This window comes from Nerophis lumbriciformis, linkage group LG30 (genome assembly GCF_033978685.3).
Source record: "Nerophis lumbriciformis linkage group LG30, RoL_Nlum_v2.1, whole genome shotgun sequence".
Taxonomy (NCBI): domain Eukaryota; kingdom Metazoa; phylum Chordata; class Actinopteri; order Syngnathiformes; family Syngnathidae; genus Nerophis; species Nerophis lumbriciformis.
This window is the reverse complement of record NC_084577.2, coordinates 15,401,577-15,423,060: the sequence shown is the minus strand read 5'-3', so window position 1 is coordinate 15,423,060 and position 21,484 is coordinate 15,401,577. Positions and strand designations below refer to the sequence as shown.

The following is a 21,484-nucleotide window of genomic DNA, read 5'->3' as shown; positions in this document are numbered from 1 at the left end:
ATAAATTTCCCCAAAAAATGCGACTTATACTCCAGTGCGACTTATATATGTTTTTTTCCTTCTTTATTATGCATTTTCGGCCGGTGCAATTTATACTCCGGAGCGACTTATAGTCCGAAAATAAGGTACTTAAACACACACTAAAATATTTTAACAAATTTCATTGAAAAAATTACTTTAAAAAAGCAGACACACAATATACTTTCTTGGCAGAAAAAACATTGAACCATAATTGGTGTTTAAATATGTTAATCTCTTTCTGTTTTGATTTCTAAAAGTTTTAAAATTATTATTGTAATTATTTTTTTACATTTCCCAATGTGTATTATTATTTAAGTTAAGTTAAAGTACTAATGATTGTCACACACACACACACGAGGTGTGGGGAAATTATTCTCTGCATTTGTTCCATCACCCTTGATCACCCCCTGGGAGGTGAGGGGAGCAGTGGGCAGCAGCAGTGGCTGCGCCCGAGAATCATTTTTGGTGATTTAACCCCCAATTCCAACCCTTAATGCTGAGTGCCAAGCAGGGAGGTAATGGGTCCCATTTTTATAGTCTTTGGTATGACTCGGCCGGGGTTTGAACTCCCAACCTACCGATCTCAGGGCGGACACTCTAACCACTAGGCCACTTGTACTACTTGTAAAGTTTTTCCCATAATTAACACTCTGTGTCACATAAGCCAGCAGAGAATGAAGAAGTCTCGCAAGAAATGTCGACATCATGCATGACGTCTTTTGTGACGGCAGTCCATCTTTTGAAATTTGTCCTAGATAAAAAAAAAAAGCAAAACACATGCCCAGAGTTATTGCTTTGTTTTGCTGAAAAGAGGTTACACGCCATTTGTAGACATTTTAAAAAACGAGACATATAACAAATATTTTTAGTACCAGCCCTTTCTTTTGACTACTATATTTATCGATGTATGCTGGTCTGCTTGTCATAAACGGTGCCTTTGGACTATTCCGTTAAGCTTGTTTGGTGTGTTTTTCTTTTAAATACATTGTAGTTTTGTAACATTTTAACACTGTATCTGAACTGTTTTCATGGCGTGGGCGTGTTTTTAAGTAATAGAAAAGAATAGGCGTATTCCAATCGATAGCATCGACTCGTTAGTGGCATGTTTTGCAGATTAGCCTATCGTTTTTTGGTCGTTGTCTGTTTTTTTTAATCCAAACGAAGGAGTTACTCGCCCCCTTTTTTAGCACCAATTCCTCTTCGAACTTTGTTAGCTTAGCTTCCATTGTGCTTTCCGTTCTTCTACAATGTTGACATCCATGTTCCCACTGGCTCTCGCTGCAAAGTTCTTTCAAGCGACATCAAAATGCTCCCACAAAGTAGCAGTGTTATAATGAAACTTATCCGCAGCCCAGACATTTACGTTATGGCATGAAACAGGGGTTCTTAACCTTTTTGGCCTCAGGGCCCCACTCAAATATTAACACTAAATTAGGCATCTTATTCTTGATTTTAATAATATTAAATAATTATATCTAACCTACTGGGGCGGCATGGCGTAGTGGGTAGAGCGGCCGTGCCAGACACCTGAGGGTTGCAGGTTCGCTCCCCGCCTCTTGACATCCAAATCGTTGCCGTTGTGTCTTTGGGCAGAACACTTCACCCTTGCCCCCGGTGCCGCTCACACTGGTGAATGAATGATGAATGATGGTGATGGTCGGAGGGGCCATCGGCGCAAACTGGCAGCCACGCTTCCGTCAGTCTACCCCAGGGCAGCTGTGGCTATGAAAGTAGCTTACCACCACTAGGTGTGAATGAATGATGGGTTCTCACTTCGCTTTGAGTGTCAAGAAAAGCACTATATAAATATAATCCATTATTATTATTATTATTATTACTGTACATAAGCAGTTTACAACCTTGTTAAATGATATGAAAGTGTGTGTTAATCACAAAGATTATTTATTTAACACATAAACCGTAGGGTTAGATCAGGCTGATTAGAAAAATAAGTACTAACCAAATATACTGCATAAGAAGGGACTCATAAATAATTGCCAAAAAATATATTTATATACAGTGTTATGCTAAAATAAATAAACTAAATTGATAATATATATGTCATTTAAATAAACTGTAAATAAAATTAAAGTGCAAACGAAAATACAGCTTCACAAATTTAGTCATAGTTTTTGTGCTTATGAAAATTCTTGATGACTTTAGCTCCAGACTGCTTCTGTTTGTTTGATATGGTCATTACTGCCACAAGTAGTGAAAAAGTGTATTACAACTGAGTACCGCTGCGGCCCCTGTGGACCACCTCTGCGAAACACATTTTTTGGCAGCCCACTAGGGGGTGCTCACAACCTGGTCCTGGCCCTGGCCCTATGGTTAAGGAACACTGGCATAAACAACAAGAGTTTTCGCGTAGGATAGACATTTTTATGTCGTACTGCAATATATATTGTAATATCGCATGACACTAGTGTACAGTTGTACACCATGACTGATTTTAATGTCTATTTAACCCAGCAGTTTTTTTTTTTGTTTTTTTTTAGGAGATTAAGTCTCAGAATAGAAAAATTATTGTATTTGTGAATATTGTCGTCAATGTCTGATCCTGATGCCGTAGGCTGGGGCTTGATGTGCATGATCGTAGAGTAGAAAGTTTTTTTTTTTGAGGTTTGTATCTGCATGCATGTATCAGGAAGGAAGTCATGATTCACTTGGTTCGGTTTTGCTGTTGAGTAACAGAGCTGAGCCACAAGCCTGAACAGATTATGAGCAGATAATAGGTGGGAGAAACTCAAACATAAAGGCTGCATGTTTTGCGTCAGATGGGCAACTGTTGAATTGTCTTCATTGTACACAATGGTTCTTGAAGCTCACATTGTGTACATGTTGTGTCTATGGGAATAGCAGCACACAGCCATGAAACGCAGCACGCATATATTGTAGTTTGTATGTCTGTTATTGACTGTGTACGTAGTTCATTGTTGTGCCAAAAAAAGAAAGAAACGCAAAGATGGCATAAAACCTGCTTGTCAGTGTAATCTTGTCACAAAATCTTAAACTTGAACTGTATACTGTGTATATTCAGTGTTGCTCATACATCCGATAATTGATTTAGATTGCCATAAATAGATTTGGCGCTACCTGTTTGCCCTGGCTCGCTCATAAATACATTATCATATGATTGTCTGTGATTGTAGCTAGTCGTTACAACTCAGTATAATAGATGGCATTGTAACACTGTTTCTTAACACGTTCATAAGCATGTCGTCTTCCATAGAATAAGACGACATAGCAGGAAGGATCAGTGTTGCCAGCTTGCAAGTATACAGACACCCTTCGTTACGTTTTTGGGTACGGGCTACTGATTTCAATACTTTTGTTGCACATGAGGTCACATCCAGTTGCAGGCGCTGCATCAGCTCAAGTACTTGGCGGGCTAACAGGCGTATTTGTAGCGGACTGCTTCTAGGTCAGGGGTGTCAAACTTATTTTCATTGAAGGCCACATAGCAATTATGGCTGTCCTTAGACAGCCGCTTGTAACAAATATAAATGTGTATATATATATATATATATATATATATATATATATATATATATATATATATATGGCAGCACGGAGGAACAGGGGTTAGTGCATGTTCCTCACAATACGAAGGTCCTGAGTAGTCCTGAGTTCAATCCTGGTCTCGCGATCTTTCTGTGTGGAGTTTGCATGTTTTCCCTGTGACTGCGTGGGCTCCCTCCGGGTACTCTGGCTTACTCCCACCGCCAAAAACATGCACCTGGGGATAGGTTGATTGGCAACACTTAATTGGCCCTAGTGTGAGAATGCGAGTGTGAATGTTGTCTGAAAAGCTTAGCTTCGTTAGCTTAGCAGCTAGCTAGCTGAGAGAGAGGCGGTGAGACAGAGAGTGGGTGCTTTGTAAGTTTGATAAGACTACTGGAAATGTATCACAGAATAACATTACAAAACATATTTGACAAAGCATGATCGTAATGTAAGACAGTTTTACTTTGTTAATGTAGTTAAACCGGATGTATAGCGTAGCACTTTTATTTTTAAGCCGGAAAAGTGTGTGACTGGTTTGAGAAAGTGTCGCGACATGATTTCATGTCCCATCGACTGTTTGCAATAAAAAAAAGTTTCCTTTCGACTTCCTGCCTACAGTCTTTTATTTCTGTTGAGATTTTAAGCTATCCTACTTACTAAAGCACTCACAGTAACCGTCGAATTGTTATGTTATCACAGCACCTAACGGTAATAGAAACACGGAAGTGAAGCACCAACCGCCTCTGAAGAGCAGGCATTTGCTGCAGTGATGTCGTCCCAAGGCGAAAAATATAACTTTCTTGTCAGGAGAACAACTTGTTGTGGTTTTAAACCTGATATTTCCATAAGGTGCCCTTTTCTTTGTCTATTTCTGCTTGCTTAAAGTTGTGGCTCCTCAGTAACAAGTAAAATGCAGCCAGGTTTCCCCCGCAACGGCACGACCCAAGGGTCAAAAAAGAGTGTGCGTTAATTTGGCTGTTATAAAAATGTGTGCCATTATTGAAACTTATACTTATAGTTAACGTGTTATCGGGTTAACTTAGACAGCCCAAATTTTTAAGCGTATTTATTTTCTTTTTCTTTTTTTTGCTTACGTTTTGTTGCCCTCCATAACCCACCAACACTGATATCAATACTGTAGCTCATCATCAAAACCTGAATCCTGATGATTTTGTCTTGTAGCAAATGCATGAGGATTGTTGTAACTGAGGTCAAAGGTCAGTTTGAGCTACCAATTCTACTAACTACAGATTAGTTTCTAATAAGAATTGTTTTTCAGATATGACTAAAAAAAATAGATTTTTGCTTTTAAATTGCTATCCTTCTGGGAAGATGTAGATATCTAAAACACCTTTAAAACAACAAAGGCATTTTGTCAGTGATCCCAAACATATTACATAAATTTCGTCTGCGTCATGTCTGTATTCTGCCTCACACTCCAGCGTGAACTTTGGTAGAGGTTCCCTCTCAGATTTCATTCATGCATATTTTGGACCCGCTCATACCCTCATGAGCCTCACAAGTCCACTGCCTGGTAAAATGTCAGGTTATGAAAATATTATGTACCGGTTAATGCACGCGAGCCCACTGAATGAGCCATTGTGTTGATTTTGTTCTCTAAAATATGTCTACAGTTGTTGGAATTACCGTACATTTTCACTGTGGATGTTTTGTGTGGCCAAGAAACCTTGATACTTGACGATCATGTTAACTTAATGTTGTTTTTGTGCAATGCAAAAAGAAACGGAACTGAAAAAAACCTAAAACCTATTGGCCTTTTAGTGTTGTGCCGTCATTTGGGTGGGGCGGTGAACGTATTCAACCCTCCACTCATTCACACACTGGGCTTGTTATTACACTGCACAAACTTAAACAAAGCCATTATATTTGTGAGGTCATTCTGAACAGTTGAAGCTAGTTGGTCACAGCATGGAACATCTTAACTGTCTCTCTGTTGAGAAACAGAGCATAAACTTATTTTTCCTCCCAACCCTTGAACTTGTTTTGCAAATAAACTCTATCCAGATCACCAAAAATCAATACACACATCTACTGTGAATATTGTTTTTAAACATGAAACAAACAGTCACAATCTGCTGAAAACTGACAGGCAATTTCCACGTGACTAATTGCAAATGTCTCACATTCTGTACCTAATTAAGAAAGAAAGATGTTGCAGAGACATTAATTGCATTTCAGATTAAACAAATTATTGTTGTGCTATTTGCTTTGTGTTGACTGCACGGAAGAAGTTGATTCCAAGGTCAGTTATGCTAGAAAGAAATGTGCCAAACACATACACACACATTTCCGAAACATGGTGACATCACGCGTATGCACCTTTAATCCCGCCCCAGTCCCTTATACTCTTTTGTTTCACATTATGTTAGGTAATACATCAGAAAAGCAGCTGGTGAAATTATACCTACTCACATGCACATTGTATATATTCCCAACAGCGTCATTATTGTCCTCTTTCACTATTTGGTTCATATCTCACCATTTGTCCAGCATTGCTACACACTGACATGGGGTGCAGCCAGGGGGCCTGCTTGAGTGACCGCTAACGTGTATTACATAAGAGCCGTGGTCCAATTAACTTTGTGCTCCCCACCCTGCATATGGATCCAACTAGAAGTCAAAAAAAAAATGTGGCCAGTAAAACAAATAGTGGATGTTATACTTCTTTGTATATTTTGTCCATTCACTACCTTTAAATGCTACTCTTATCTGCGCTCCACACGCCATTGAGGTATAATGCCATTTAACTAAAATATCAAAAATGTGATGGTATTTTGTCAGTCATTTAGACAATTGGTCAACTGGCAAAACTGATTGTTTGTTTTAGGACAAGGGGGCTGTCCCATTGCAGGGATATCATGTGACGTGGCACAGCTGTCACAAGAACGATACATCTGTTTCAAAACCCCGACCTGCAAGGTTTTTGCTCCCCACTCAAGAGAAGCGAAAAATGAAAAGTGAGCCAAACAGACTAGCTCTGCCTCCTTTTGCATATTCCAATGTTTGCTACTGTATTTATTGAGTGGGATCAAGGGTTGTAGGGACCTGGTTCGATCAGACCAATTTCTGAAGGGGGATTGATTTGATTTTCTAAGCACGAAAAGGTGCCCTTGAGCAAGCAAACACAATGACATTGTCCCTGTCACTATATAACTTATTTTCTACACACCACAGAGTTTAGCTTATATCCCAAGAACTCTAATTATCATATTTGCGTTTTAGTTCCACAACATGTTGTCTTGATTTAAGCACTTAATGAAAAAATTTATTTAACAAATTTGGGTGTGTCATCTTTTTTTGATCCACAATAACATAGACTGTTTGCTTGGATTAGTAACAAAAGGAAGAAGTACTTTTCTCAGTCTGTTTTAATTTCCTGTGGAGTACTGGTGTGCACAGAGGACCCACTCAGATGCAGATTGTAGATAAAGTAAGTACTTTCCGAAATTCGATCTTTCAAAGGACTGTTGATGGTCATCCAGGATCGAAGTTATAAGTTACGTTGATGCAAACAAACACAGCAAGTTACAGTAGCAACTCCTGCTTTTGTAAGTCTGCTAGTTGAACAAATGTTCACACACACCCAGAGTAGTGTTGTTTATACTCATCACACCTGCATTCTGTTTAACATGCAGTCGTCCTTGTATAATATTGGTTACTACATACACATACACACAGAGCCTTGTCATTCTGTACAATAATGTACTGTACAAACCGAGGTGCTAGTCCTGGAATGATACCTTTTGCAGGACGCTATATCGTCCCACAAATGATTGCTGGTAAAGGATATTAGTATCAGCACCAAATCAAGCACTAATGAATTTATAATATATAACGATAATAATGTATGTAAGTACCCTTTCAAATGCAATCAACTTTTATTCATCATTAGTATGTTTTACCATTGTAATTGAGGAGTCAGTAACTTTTAATTATCCGACATACTGTAAGTAAACAAACTCAGTGGCCTAGTGGTTAGAGTGTCCGCCCTGAGATCGGTAGGTCGTGAGTAGGGATGTCCCGATCCAGGTTTTTGCACTTCCGATCCGATACCGATATTGTTTTTGCATTTCCGATCCGATACCGATACTGGCCTATCCGAGCATGTATTAAAGTTTAAAGTTATTTAGCCTACTTAGTTGTCAGAATCATGTTGAAAACGGTTTTAGTACTCTTGATAACAACTAGCCAGTTGAATTAGGGGAGTTTGAATAATACACAATGGTTGGTAACAAGAAACTAACCTGTTTATTCAAGGATAAACACAAAATAGACAAAATTATACATGACAAACAGAAATGGCATCATTGAACTAGGGCTGGGCTTTTTTAATATTGCGATATTTTAAGGCCATATTGCGATACACAATATATATCTCGATATTTTGCCTTAGCCTTGAATGAACACTTGATGCATATAATCACAGCAGTATGATGATTCTATGTGTTTTGATTGATTGATTGAGACTTTTATTAGTAGGTTGCACAGTGAAGTACATATTCCGTACAATTGACCACTAAATGGTAACACCCCAATAAGTTTTTCAACTTGTTTAAGTCGGGGTCCACTTAAATTGATTCATGATACAGATATATACTATCAGATATATACTATCATCATAATACAGTCATCACACAAGATAATCACATTGAATTATTTACATTATTTATAATCCAGGGTGTGGAGGGGGGCGCCGGATGTAAGTGTCAAAAAGACAGCCAAAAGAGTTTGATATGAGAATAAATCTAAAGTTAAAATATAGGGTAGAAATGCACCCATTTGCAGGAAATGTAGTCTTGATTTTCAAAATGTTCTTTCAAGGCTTGCATGTCTACATTAAAACATTATTCTTCATACTGCATTAATATATGCTACTTTTAAACTTTCATGCAGAGAAGGAAATCACAACTAAAAAAATCACACATTTTTTCATACGGTGTTGATGTGGAAATTTTTGCCTCAGCATTTTGATGGTGTGGACGTGTGGCACCGAATGGAGATAAGCGTCTCGACAGACGTCACAATATTTGAACAATGATGACGAAAACTGTTTTCTCTTTTCTCTGTCATAGATTTGCTATGCGCAGAGGACGCTTAAACAGTGCGCAATTACACAGGCGAGCACCTTAGAGGGAGCGTTGCTCCCACGGCTGCGCTAGCATCACAGCTAACGTTAGCCATGCTGCTACCTCTCTGCTCGGGGAGGACGTATACGTATGTGACGTATGACGTGACAGTATGTGACGTATGACGTGACAGTATGTGACGTGTGTAAGAAGGTGCACTTGCTGTCTGTGAGAGGGAGACACAGGAAAGAGTGAGAAGAGCCTGTCATGTAATGCCAGCAGCTAAAAGCAACTGCGTGAGAATTCACAGACGTGTGGATGTGTTGAAGGTGTGCTGGAAAATGCGGAACGTAAATTACGGAGCAGCAGAAAAGTGGAATGTATTATTTAAATCGGTGCGTTGGAAAACACGGACCGGAGTTTTTTTTTAAACTACGCAATTTTTGGCAAATATCGGCAGCCGATCCAATCCAAATATCGGATCGGGACATCCCTAGTTGTGAGTTCAAACCCCGGCAGAGTCATACCAAAGACTATAAAAATGGGACCTATTACCTCCCTGCTTGACACTCAGCATCAAGGGTTGGAATTGGGGGTTAAATCACCAAAAATGATTCCCGGGCGCGGCCACTGCTGCTGCCCATTGCTCCTCTCACCTCCCAGGGGGTGAACAAGGGGATGGGTCAAATGCAGAGGACAAATTTCACCACACCTAGTGTGTGTGGGACAATCATTGGTACTTTACTTTAACTTAAACAATACTAATAAAATGGACTCTCAATTTCCGTTTGCAAAAGTTGCACTTGAATAAATACTGAACATCATGAAGAGCAGTTTTTCCACTGTTAAAAGTGATAGGTCAGGTTGTGTGTCTTTTTGTCTTTTTTTGTTGCCATAACTTTCCAGAAAACTAAGCTTGTTAGTTTGTGATGATGGTCTCATCTTGCTCATTATGTTTGAAGTCGAAATATTCCCACCCCGACACATTTGGTTTTGCAATTATCTTTTGTTCCTTCTAAATTTTGTTACCTTGCGGTGCTTCTCACTACCCACTAGCAAGGCTCTGTTTGTGCATCCTGTAAAGGAAGTAAGCTAGCGGCCCTGCCTCCACCAACAGAGACAAAGAGTGGATTAATTGAATCTATTAGTAGATTGCACAGTACAGTACATATTCCGTACAATTGACCACTAAATGGTAACACCCGAATAAGTTTTTCAACTTGTTTAAGTCGGGGTCCACGTAAATCAATTCATGGTAATTCATGGTCATTCATGGATGACTGAGGAGAGGGTTCACGCTGTTCATTTAATTCTGCTTTTGAACAAATGCGCTCAGGTTCTGAGAGTGATGCACAGAGTGAACCCTATTGCACCCTGTTTGGAAGCGCCAGACAAAGAAAACAAACACACGCGGACATGGAAAAATTAGCAAGTTAATTTTCATTTATCGTTTGATTTATTGATCATTGGCCCAGGTGTGCTGATAGGTTCATATTTTAATTCATAGTGGATTTCAAACTTATGACCCTCCATTCCATAAAGCCCCACTTAAGAACTTTCAGTTTAGGTTGATTAAGGCGCCAGTGGACCAAAACGGTAGTGATTTGCTCGGAGGAAGACCACATTTCCTTGAGGACTAGCGCATATAGCGTCAAACTGACACAATAATACCACAATGATTCAGTATTACTGATGTTTCCACAATAGAAACCTAAATATTTTCCTCAAACTTTATATTTGCAGTTTGCAGTTATCGCATTGTTTTTTCTTTTTACAGTACTTTTGAGTTTGTTGCGTGGTTGGTCGTGTCAGTGTAGCACTGCAAACTATCACACTGGTGGCCATTTATGGCTACCACGCAAATTTCCAATAGCTAACATTGACCTTATCATTTTTAATTAAGCATCGAAAGTCCCTTTCGGGTTTAGCAGAAACAGAGCTAAGGCGGCATCGGCCGAAAATCCTTCGTCATCTTTGAGCTCACGCCAGCGAGTGAAAGCCGAGCCAAATTTGATCCTTAATTGTTCTTTTATCCGGGTTATAGCCTCCCTTTTTTTTTCTTTTTGCCTCCTCAGACAAAACTTTTCGTTTCTTTGGTTGTTTTGTAGCTTTTGCCATGATAGCAGTAATTGCACGAAGGCGTTCTTCTTTTAGTTTTTTGGTGGCACGTAGGCGTTCGCATCGACTTTTGTTTTTTTTAACAAATGGGAAAAGGGGAAGTGACATATGCCATTAAAGCAAGTCAGCACATTTGTATTTTTTTTTGTGGCAGGGTTCCTGCCACCCTCCTCAAAATTGCTAAGTGCCAGACCATGACAGAGGTATCATTAAACTATTTGTAGGTCGATTTATCATCCCAAAAGTTATGAAAATATTTTATAAAGGTTGGTTTCTAACTTAGTGCTGCTTTAAATTAAGTTCTTACAGATTGATTCACGTTGACCAAAAATACCTAATTCATGATAAGCAGCAAATTTAAACCCCCTTTTTCACCAAATGTTTAGAAACGTATGTTATTCGTAATTGTAAAAACGCCCAGTATTTTACAATGTTATGATCGCACCAATTCTTGTGAATTCAACAAATGCCCGCAAATTATGTGCTGTGTTGAAATTTTCCCCAATCACCGCAGCCTCCCCAAAAATTTGGGGCAATTGTCCTTGTTATCACCAATCACATTTGTCCCTAAGTAGCTTCTCAAACACAAACGTCAACAGCAGGCAAAAAGGCAGGCTGTTTCACACAGACAGCCAAGAACGTTGGGGCAATATCCATCCATCCATCCATCTTCTTCCGCTTATCCGAGGTCGGGTCACGGGGGCAGCAGCCTAAGCAGGGAAGCCCAGACTTCCCTCTCCCCAGCCACTTCGTCCAGCTCTTCCTGTGGGACCCCGAGGCGTTCCTAGGCCAGCCGGGAGACATAGTCTTCCCAACGTGTCCTGGGTCTTCCCCGCGGCCTCCTACCGGTCGGACGTGCCCTAAACACGTATGACGTGACAGTATGTGACGTATGACGTGACAGTATGTGACGTGTGTAAGAAGGTGCACTTGCTGTCTGTGAGAGGGAGACACAGGAAAGAGTGAGAAGAGCCTGTCATGTAATGCCAGCAGCTAAAAGCAACTGCGTGAGAATTCACAGACGTGTGGATGTGTTGAAGGTGTGCTGGAAAATGCGGAACGGAAATTACGGAGCAGCAGAAAAGTGGAATGTATTATTTAAATCGGTGCGTTGGAAAACACGGACCGGAGTTTTTTTTAAAACTACGCAATTTTTGGCAAATATCGGCAGCCGATCCGATCCAAATATCGGATCGGGACATCCCTAGTTGTGAGTTCAAACCCCGGCAGAGTCATACCAAAGACTATAAAAATGGGACCCATTACCTCCCTGCTTGACACTCAGCATCAAGGGTTGGAATTGGGGGTTAAATCACCAAAAATGATTCCCGGGCGCGGCCACTGCTGCTGCCCACTGCTCCCCTCACCTCCCAGGGGGTGAACAAGGGGATGGGTCAAATGCAGAGGACAAATTTCACCACACCTAGTGTGTGTGGGACAATCATTGGTACTTTACTTTAACTTAAACAATACTAATAAAATGGACTCTCAATTTCCGTTTGCAAAAGTTGCACTTGAATAAATACTGAACATCATGAAGAGCAGTTTTTCCACTGTTAAAAGTGATAGGTCAGGTTGTGTGTCTTTTTGTCTTTTTTTGTTGCCATAACTTTCCAGAAAACTAAGCTTGTTAGTTTGTGATGATGGTCTCATCTTGCTCATTATGTTTGAAGTCGAAATATTCCCACCCCGACACATTTGGTTTTGCAATTATCTTTTGTTCCTTCTAAATTTTGTTACCTTGCGGTGCTTCTCACTACCCACTAGCAAGGCTCTGTTTGTGCATCTAGCGAGTGAAAGCCGAGCCAAATTTGATCCTTAATTGTTCTTTTATCCGGGTTATAGCCTCCCTTTTTTTTTCTTTTTGCCTCCTCAGACAAAACTTTTCGTTTCTTTGGTTGTTTTGTAGCTTTTGCCATGATAGCAGTAATTGCACGAAGGCGTTCTTCTTTTAGTTTTTTGGCGGCACGTAGGCGTTCGCATCGACTTTTGTTTTTTTTAACAAATGGGAAAAGGGGAAGTGACATATGCCATTAAAGCAAGTCAGCACATTTGTATTTTTTTTTGTGGCAGGGTTCCTGCCACCCTCCTCAAAATTGCTAAGTGCCATTGAAAGACCCCCTCAGGCCATGACAGAGGTATCATTAAACTATTTGTAGGTCGATTTATCATCCCAAAAGTTATGAAAATATTTTATAAAGGTTGGTTTCTAACTTAGTGCAGCTTTAAATTAAATTCTTACAGATTGATTCACGTTGACCAAAAATACCTAATTCATGATAAGCAGCAAATTTAAACCCCCTTTTTCACCAAATGTTTAGAAACGTATGTTATTCGTAATTGTAAAAACGCCCAGTATTTTACAATGTTATGATCGCACCAATTCTTGTGAATTCAACAAATGCCCGCAAATTATGTGCTGTGTTGAAATTTTCCCCAATCACCGCAGCCTCCCCAAAAATTTGGGGCAATTGTCCTTGTTATCACCAATCACATTTGTCCCTAAGTAGCTTCTCAAACACAAACGTCAACAGCAGGCAAAAAGGCAGGCTGTTTCACACAGACAGCCAAGAACGTTGGGGCAATATCCATCCATCCATCCATCTTCTTCCGCTTATCCGAGGTCGGGTCGCGGGGGCAGCAGCCTAAGCAGGGAAGCCCAGACTTCCCTCTCCCCAGCCACTTCGTCCTGCTCTTCCTGTGGGACCCCGAGGCGTTCCTAGGCCAGCCGGGAGACATAGTCTTCCCAACGTGTCCTGGGTCTTCCCCGCGGCCTCCTACCGGTCGGACGTGCCCTAAACACCTCCCTAGGGAGGCGTTCGGGTGGCATCCTGACCAGATGCCCGAACCACCTCATCTGGCTCCTCACGATGTGGAGGAGCAGCGGCTTTACTTTGAGCTCCTCCCGGATGGCAGAGCTTCTCACCCTATCTCTAAGGGAGAGCCCCGCCACCCGGCGGAGGAAACTCATTTCGGCCGCTTGTACCCGTGATCTTGTCCTTTCGGTCATAACCCAAAGCTCATGACCATAGGTGAGGATGGGAACGTAGATCGACCGGTAAATTGAGAGCTTTGCCTTCCGGCTCAGCTCCTTCTTCACCACAACGGATCGATACAGCGTCCGCATTACTGAAGACGCCGCACCGATCCGCCTGTCGATCTCACGATCCACTCTTCCCTCACTCGTGAACAAGACTCCGAGGTACTTGAACTCCTCCACTTGGGGCAAGATCTCCTCCCCAACCCGGAGATGGCACTCCACCCTTTTCCGGGCGAGAACCATGGACTCGGACTTGGAGGTGCTGATTCTCATCCCAGTCGCTTCACACTCAGCTGCGAACCGATCCAGTGAGAGCTGAAGATCCTGGCCAGATGAAGCCATCAGGACCACATCATGTGCAAAAAGCAGAGACCTAATCCTGCAGCCACCAAACCAGAACCCCTCAACGCCTTGACTGCGCCTAGAAATTCTCTCCATAAAAGTTATGAACAGAATTGGTGACAAAGAGCAGCCTTGGCGGAGTCCAACCCTCACTGGAAACGTGTCCGACTTACTACCGGCAATGCGGACCAAGCTCTGGCACTGATCATACAGGGAACGGACTGCCACAATCAGACAGTCCGATACCCCATACTCTCTGAGCACTCCCCACAGGACTTCCCGAGGGACACGGTCGAATGCCTTCTCCAAGTCCACAAAACACATGTAGACTGGTTGGGCAAACTCCCATGCACCCTCAAGGACCCTGCCGAGAGTATAGAGCTGGTCCACAGTTCCACGACCAGGACGAAAACCACACTGTTCCTCCTGAATCCGAGGTTCGACTATCCGGCGTAGCCTCCTCTCCAGTACACCTGAATAGACCTTACCGGGAAGGCTGAGGAGTGTGATCCCACGATAGTTAGAACACACCCTCCGGTTCCCCTTCTTAAAGAGAGGAACCACCACCCCGGTCTGCCAATCCAGTGGTACCACCCCCGATGTCCACGCAATGCTGCAGAGTCTTGTCAACCAAGACAGCCCCACAGTATCCAGAGCCTTAAGGAACTCCGGGCGGATCTCATCTACCCCCGGGGCCTTGCCACCGAGGAGCCTTTTAAATACCTCAGCAACCTCAGCCCCAGAAATAGGAGAGCCCACCACAGACTCCCCAGGCACTGCTTCCTCATAGGAAGACGTGTTGGTGGGATTGAGGAGGTCTTCGAAGTATTCCCTCCACCGATCCACAACATCCGCAGTCGAGGTCAGCAGAACACCATCCTCGCCATACACGGTGTTGATAGTGCACTGCTTCCCTTTCCTGAGGCGGCGGATGGTGGTCCAGAATTGCTTCGAAGCCGTCCGGAATTCGTTTTCCATGGCCTCACCGAACTCCTCCCATGTCCGAGTTTTTGCCTCTGCGACCGCTGAAGCCGCACACCGCTTGGCCTGTCTGTACCTGTCCGCTGCCTCAGGAGTCCAATGAGCCAAAAGAACCCGATAGGACTCCTTCTTCAGCTTGACGGCATCCCTCACCGCCGGTGTCTACCAACGGGTTCTAGGATTACCGCCATGACAAGCACCAACTACCTTGCGGCCACAGCTCCAATCAGCCGCCTCGACAATAGAGGCGCGGAACATGGTCCATTCGGACTCAATGTCCAGCACCTCCCTCGTGACATGTTCAAAGTTCTTCCGGAGGTGGGAATTGAAACTCTCTCTGACAGGAGACTCTGCCAGACGTTCCCAGCAAACCCTCACAATGCGTTTGGGCCTGCCAAGTCTGTCCGGCATCCTCCCCCACCATCGCAGCCAACTCACCACCAGGTAGTGATCGGTAGAAAGCTCCGCCCCTCTCTTCACCCGAGTGTCCAAAACATGAGGCTGCAAATCCGATGACACAACTACAAAGTCGATCATGGAACTGCGGCCTAGGGTGTCCTGGTGCCAATGCACATATGGACACCCTTATGTTTGAACATGGTGTTCGTTATGGACAATCTGTGACGGGCACAAAAGTCCAATAACAAAACACCGCTCGGGTTCAGATCCGGGCAGCCATTCTTCCCAATCACGCCTCTCCAGGTTTCACTGTCGCTGCCAACATGAGCATTGAAGTCCCCCAGTAGAACGAGGGAATCACCCGGGGGAGCACTCTCAAGTACTCCCTCGAGTGAATCCAAAAAGGGTGGGTACTCTGAGCTGCGGTTTGGCGCGTAAGCGCAAACCACAGTCAGGACCCGTGCCCCCACCCGAAGGCGGAGGGAAGCTACCCTCTCGTCCACCGGGTTGAACTCCAACGTGCAGGCTCTGAGCCGGGGGGGAAACAAGAATTGCCACCCCAGCCCGTCGCCTCTCACTGCCGGCAACGCCAGAGTGGAAGAGAGTCCATCCCCTCTCGAGAGAACTGGTTCCAGAGCCCTTGCTGTGCGTCGAAGTGAGTCCGACTATATCTAGCCGGAACTTCTCCACCTCGCGCACTAGCTCAGGCTCCTTCCCCCCCAGCGAGGTGACGTTCCACGTCCCAAGAGCTAGCTTCTGTAGCCGAGGATCGGACCGCCAAGTGCCCTGCCCTCGGCTTCCGCCCAGCTCACATCGCACCCGACCTCTATGACCCCTGCTATGGGTGGTGAGCCCATAGGAGGGGGGACCCACGTTGCCTCTTCGGGCTCTGCCTGGCCGGGCCCCATGGGGACAGGCCCGGCCACCAGGCGCTCGCCATCGTGCCCCACCTCCGGGCCTGGCTCCAGAGGGGGGCCCCGGTGACCCGCGTCCAGGCAAGGGAAATCTGGGTTTCTTTTTCGTTTTCTTCATTGAGGTCTTCGAGCTGCTCTTTGTCCGATCCCTCACCTTGGACCAGTTTGTCTTGGGAGACCTTACCAGACCTTACCGGACAACATAGCTCCTAGGATCATTGGGACACGCAAACTCCTCTACCACGTTAAGGTGGCAGCTCAGAGAGCAAACGTCAACAGCAGGCAAAAAGGCAGGCTGTTTCACACAGACAGCCAAGAACGTTGGGGCAATAACATATTGAAAATGTCTATTATAGGCGTATGTGCATAAACAGTCAATAATAAAAGTTCTATTGCAGTATATGTTTTCAAGGGATAATACATAAAATAGAGCAGGGACGTACTTCACCGTAGCAAGTGTCATTTCATAAGTATGTCTCATGAGATTATAAAATGTTTGCTTTGTTTAGTAATCTTTAGCAAAAGATGCTGTGATCACAATTTTATGGCAACAAACACCAATAAACACAGCAACTTCTATTGCATTTTTTTGAGAAAGCTCCTGAGAAACCAGGCATTTAAGGCTGCACAATCTGAGAACATCCATCCATCCATCCATTTTCTACCGCTTATTCCCTTTTGGGGTCGCGGGGGGCACTGGAGTCTATCTCAGCTACAATCGGGCAGAAGGCGGGGTACACCCTGGACAAGTCGCCACCTCATCAAGGCCCATAAAGTCCTGGGAGCGTTATTTGTGGTCATTGCAACTAAAAAGGTACCTTTGGTCCATTGTGTCTTACATTTGCACAGCAGCAACGTCCCCGGAATATTCATGGAAATCAGGCTGACGACAACACAGAAGCAATGCTCATGATTGGACTATACCAAGGCAGTGAAATAAAACCCCCAATGTACAGTAGTCACCCAATCTGATATGTTCAGCATTGCAAATGCCATCAAAAGTTTACTGGGTACTTTTTTGATGAGCTGCACCAAAGGCTTTATTTTGGCCCTGAAAAATTATCAGTAACCGAATTGTGAACCTGTTCCTGTTTCTATGGTAAAGGTCCTGAGGTGGAAAAGGGGCTTAAGAATTTTAGGCTCCAGCTTCAGCTCTTTGATCTCCTTTTGTCTGTTCCTTTTTCTCAGATTCCTGTTGTATAAATGTTCCACAGTTCAGCATCACAACATCAAAACAACCGCCCTCTCATGTTACCAGCCCGCAATCCAGGTTCCCACCAAAAGGCCAGTTCATTTGACCACGCTAAACGGAACCTCATGACTAAAGCATCAGAGCAGCTGTTTGGGCTGTGTGCGAGCATGAGAAAGCAAACCTTCATTGTGATGCAACAGTTGTTCATAGGAAGGTGAGACAAGGTGGAGTGTAGTGTGACGGCAGCAGTGCAGGTGTTGGTGTGTTTGTGATGTAATCAGTTTGGCGCTGAGCAGGACACATGTCCAGTCCAGGTTTCAATATCCACATTACTCATGACTTATCAAGGTTGACATTTTGCAAACACTTTAAGTAATATAGGTACAATAGAAACAGTGTTTAATAGATTATAGTAGCTGTTTGTATTAGTTATGCTTTTACTGATTTATTCTATATTTTAAATGGTGAGAGCTCTCAGGAAGGAGGTTTAGGGCTTCTTTGTTTCTATAAGAAACCGTTACTAGACTTTGTCTGATTTTTGCATTGACTGGATGGATAAATAATCTATTACATGCTCTGTGAATGTGTAAGCAAATGCATGGCTTCCAAAGGCCACAGTTGTTTTTTTAACATTTCATAACAAAGTCAAGCAGAACTAATGCTTAAAATGCTGAATTCTCATAAACAAATATCCATTTCAGAGAGATGACATAACACTCACGTTGAGACCTGGATTACACAATTGAGTTAAAAAGTGTGTAAGCCAAAAGGATTGTTGGGTGAGTGGAAACAGATGAGGCTTGCGTGCATGGCACTATGTGATGTGTTTTGTTTTATCCAATTTAAGTAAAAGTCAATTCATGCAAAAATAAAATTATTCAGTTCAATTAAACTAATTATTTATATTACTACATTACAAGTAGCTATTCTAACATAGAGACTGGCATTTGACAAAATATCTTTAATCCTTTAATGGGAGAACAATAATAGTCATATAATGGAATAATTAAACTAGTTGAAACAGAATCAAGCTGCTTTAGGAAGCAATTATTCTTCAATTTTACACCGTCTGTTAGAAACAGCAAACTTTTTAAACTTTGTCCTACAACAGTCGGATCACATGCTGGTGAAAATATGAGGTGGTTGTTTTTACACTGTTTCAAATTGTTGACAGGTTGTATTGTGTTAAAGATGTTTTCGTTGTTGCAAGATAAACAACATTTTTATGAGCTAATAAAATAATGTTAAACAACCTTTTTTTTAAGATTGAGCCAGTTAGTTTACGCCATGTGTTCTGGCTTAATTTGAAAGTTGATTCCCCTACCAAGACCTCCTTGACAAGACAAGTTCATGATCATCTCTAATTGAGTCACATTCCACTGCATCAGTCAGCCTAGTGTGGTTGACTCTTGCGCCCTCTTTCACATGTGGTTTGTTCCTTATGTAACACAAGCACAAGATTTGGGTATGGAGAGGATACAAGTCATCTCAGGGGCAAACCAAAAACTCATGCAGATTAAACTGCTTTTATTACATTAGCTTGTAACAAGCAGTTCATTGACCCTGCAGGACCTCGATACGAACAACAGAATTCTCAGGACAAGATTTTCATCGCACAGTGTGTTATTGTTTTTTCCCTTGGGATTTTTCTGGCCAATTGCTGACAAACCTAGAGATTTACAAAAATGTATTTATTTTTTTTCCACGTATAACAGATCTTCCTCAGCATAAACTCAGCTTTGGAAAACTGCAGCCAAGAACACTTTACAAAGTGCTATCTTCAGTGTTGGGTGTAGACAGGTGTAAGGCAGGCTTGCCAGTGTGGCTGCGCCAAGTGTATGTTGGTAAACCTCACTCCCTGACAACCTTAGTAGCAGTGCTGGTTACTGAATTGATACTTAGGCTTTTAGCTTGGTAGCTCGCGCTCTCGTCTCTTATGGTGGACGACTCAAGTTTCAGTCCTGGGCAGAAAAGAAAGCAGGGACTGAACCAGGCATGGAATCTGCACCATAATCTCAAGTATTTACTCTTCATTTAACATTAATGGGCCTCAGAAGCAAAACTATAGCATGGCTATGTCAGCTTGCAGTGCTAACATGGTAGTAACATTTTAGTTTATTACTTAAGGCTAATACAAAAAAGGGATTTTTAGAAATGTTGGCCAACTGAAAAGTATGAAAATGAAAAATATGAGCATGTACAATACTCAATACTTGGTTGGAGCTCCTTTTGCCTCAATTACTGCGTTAATGCGGCGTGGCATGGAGTCGATGAGTTTCTGGCACTGCTCAGGTGTTATGAGAGCCCAGGTTGCTCTGATAGTGGCCTTCAACTCGGCTGCGTTGACACTGGATCTCAGGAAACAGAGTGGACCGACACCAGCAGATGACATGGCACCCCAAACCATCACTGATGGTGGAAACTTTACACTAGACTTCAGGCAACGTGGATCCTGTGCCTCTCCTGTCTTCCTCCAGACTCTGGGACCTCGATTTCCAAAGGAAATGCAAAATTTGCATGGTTGGGTGATGGTTTGGGGTGCCATGTCATCTGCTGGTGTCGGTCCACTCTGTTTCCTGAGATCCAGGGTCAACGCAGCCGTCTACCGGCAAGTTTTAGAGCACTTCATTCTTCCTGCTGCTGACCTGCTCTATGGAGATGGAGATTTCAAGTTCCAACAGGACTTGGCGCCTGCACACAGCGCAAAATCTACCCGTGCCTGGTTTACGGACCATGGTATTTCTGTTCTAAATTGGCCCGCCAACTCCCCTGACCTTAGCCCCATAGAAAATCTGTGGGGTATTGTGAAAAGGAAGATGCAGAATGCCAGACCCAAAAACGCAGAAGAGTTGAAGGCCACTATCAGAGCAACCTGGGCTCTCATAACACCTGAGCAGTGCCAGAAACTCATCGACTCCATGCCACGCCGCATTAACGCAGTAATTGAGGCAAAAGGAGCTCCAACCAAGTATTGAGTATTGTACATGCTCATATTTTTCATTTTCATACTTTTCAGTTGGCCAACATTTCTAAAAATCCCTTTTTTGTATTAGCCTTAAGTAATATTCTAATTTTGTGACACACGGAATTTTGGATTTTCATTTGTTGCCACTTCAAATCATCAAAATTAAATGAAATAAACATTTGAATGCATCAGTCTGTGCGCAATGAATAAATATAATGTACAAGTTACACCTTTAGAATGCAATTACTGAAATAAATCAAGTTTTTCAAAATATTCTAATTTACTGGCTTTTACCTGTGTATATATATATATACACAATAAAATAAATATATATTTATAGCTAGAATTCACTGAAAGTCAAGTATTTCCTATATATATATATATATATATATATATGAAATACTTGACTTGGTGAATTCTAGCTGTAAATATACTCCTCCCCTCTTAATCACGCCCCCTCCCCCCTCACCACCCACCGCCAATTCCCGAAACACGGAGGTCTCAAGGTTGGCAAGTATGGAGTGATTTGCTATTATTTTTTTACTCCCCACTAGGACTGACATGTTTCATTGAGAAGTACTGGCCTAGTGTGAGTACGGCCATACAGTATATCATGTTGATAAAATATTGTTTTAAATTACAAAAAGCTTTCCAGCCCCTCAACATTTTGTATTTTATGAGGTGACTGTGAGTGTGATTGGTAGTCTATCTGTGTTGGCCCTGCGGCGAGGTGGCGACTTGTCCAGGGTGTACCCCACTTTCTGCTTGAATGCAGCTGGGATAGGCTCCAGCCACCTTCGTGACCCAGAGAGGGACAAGCTGTAGAAAATGGAGAGAATGATAGTTACCTTTTGACAGCAATTACTGCAATTTGAATTATGTGCAGAAATATATTGGAGCACAGTGATCTTAAACACT

At 42.7% G+C, this 21,484-nt stretch overlaps 1 protein-coding gene across 1 annotated transcript in view; it reads left to right on the top strand.

The window, feature by feature from the left end:
• The window catches only part of ssh2a (slingshot protein phosphatase 2a), a 74,481-nt gene that overhangs the window by 8,352 nt on the left and 44,645 nt on the right, over positions 1-21,484 (top strand). The window lies entirely within an intron of this gene.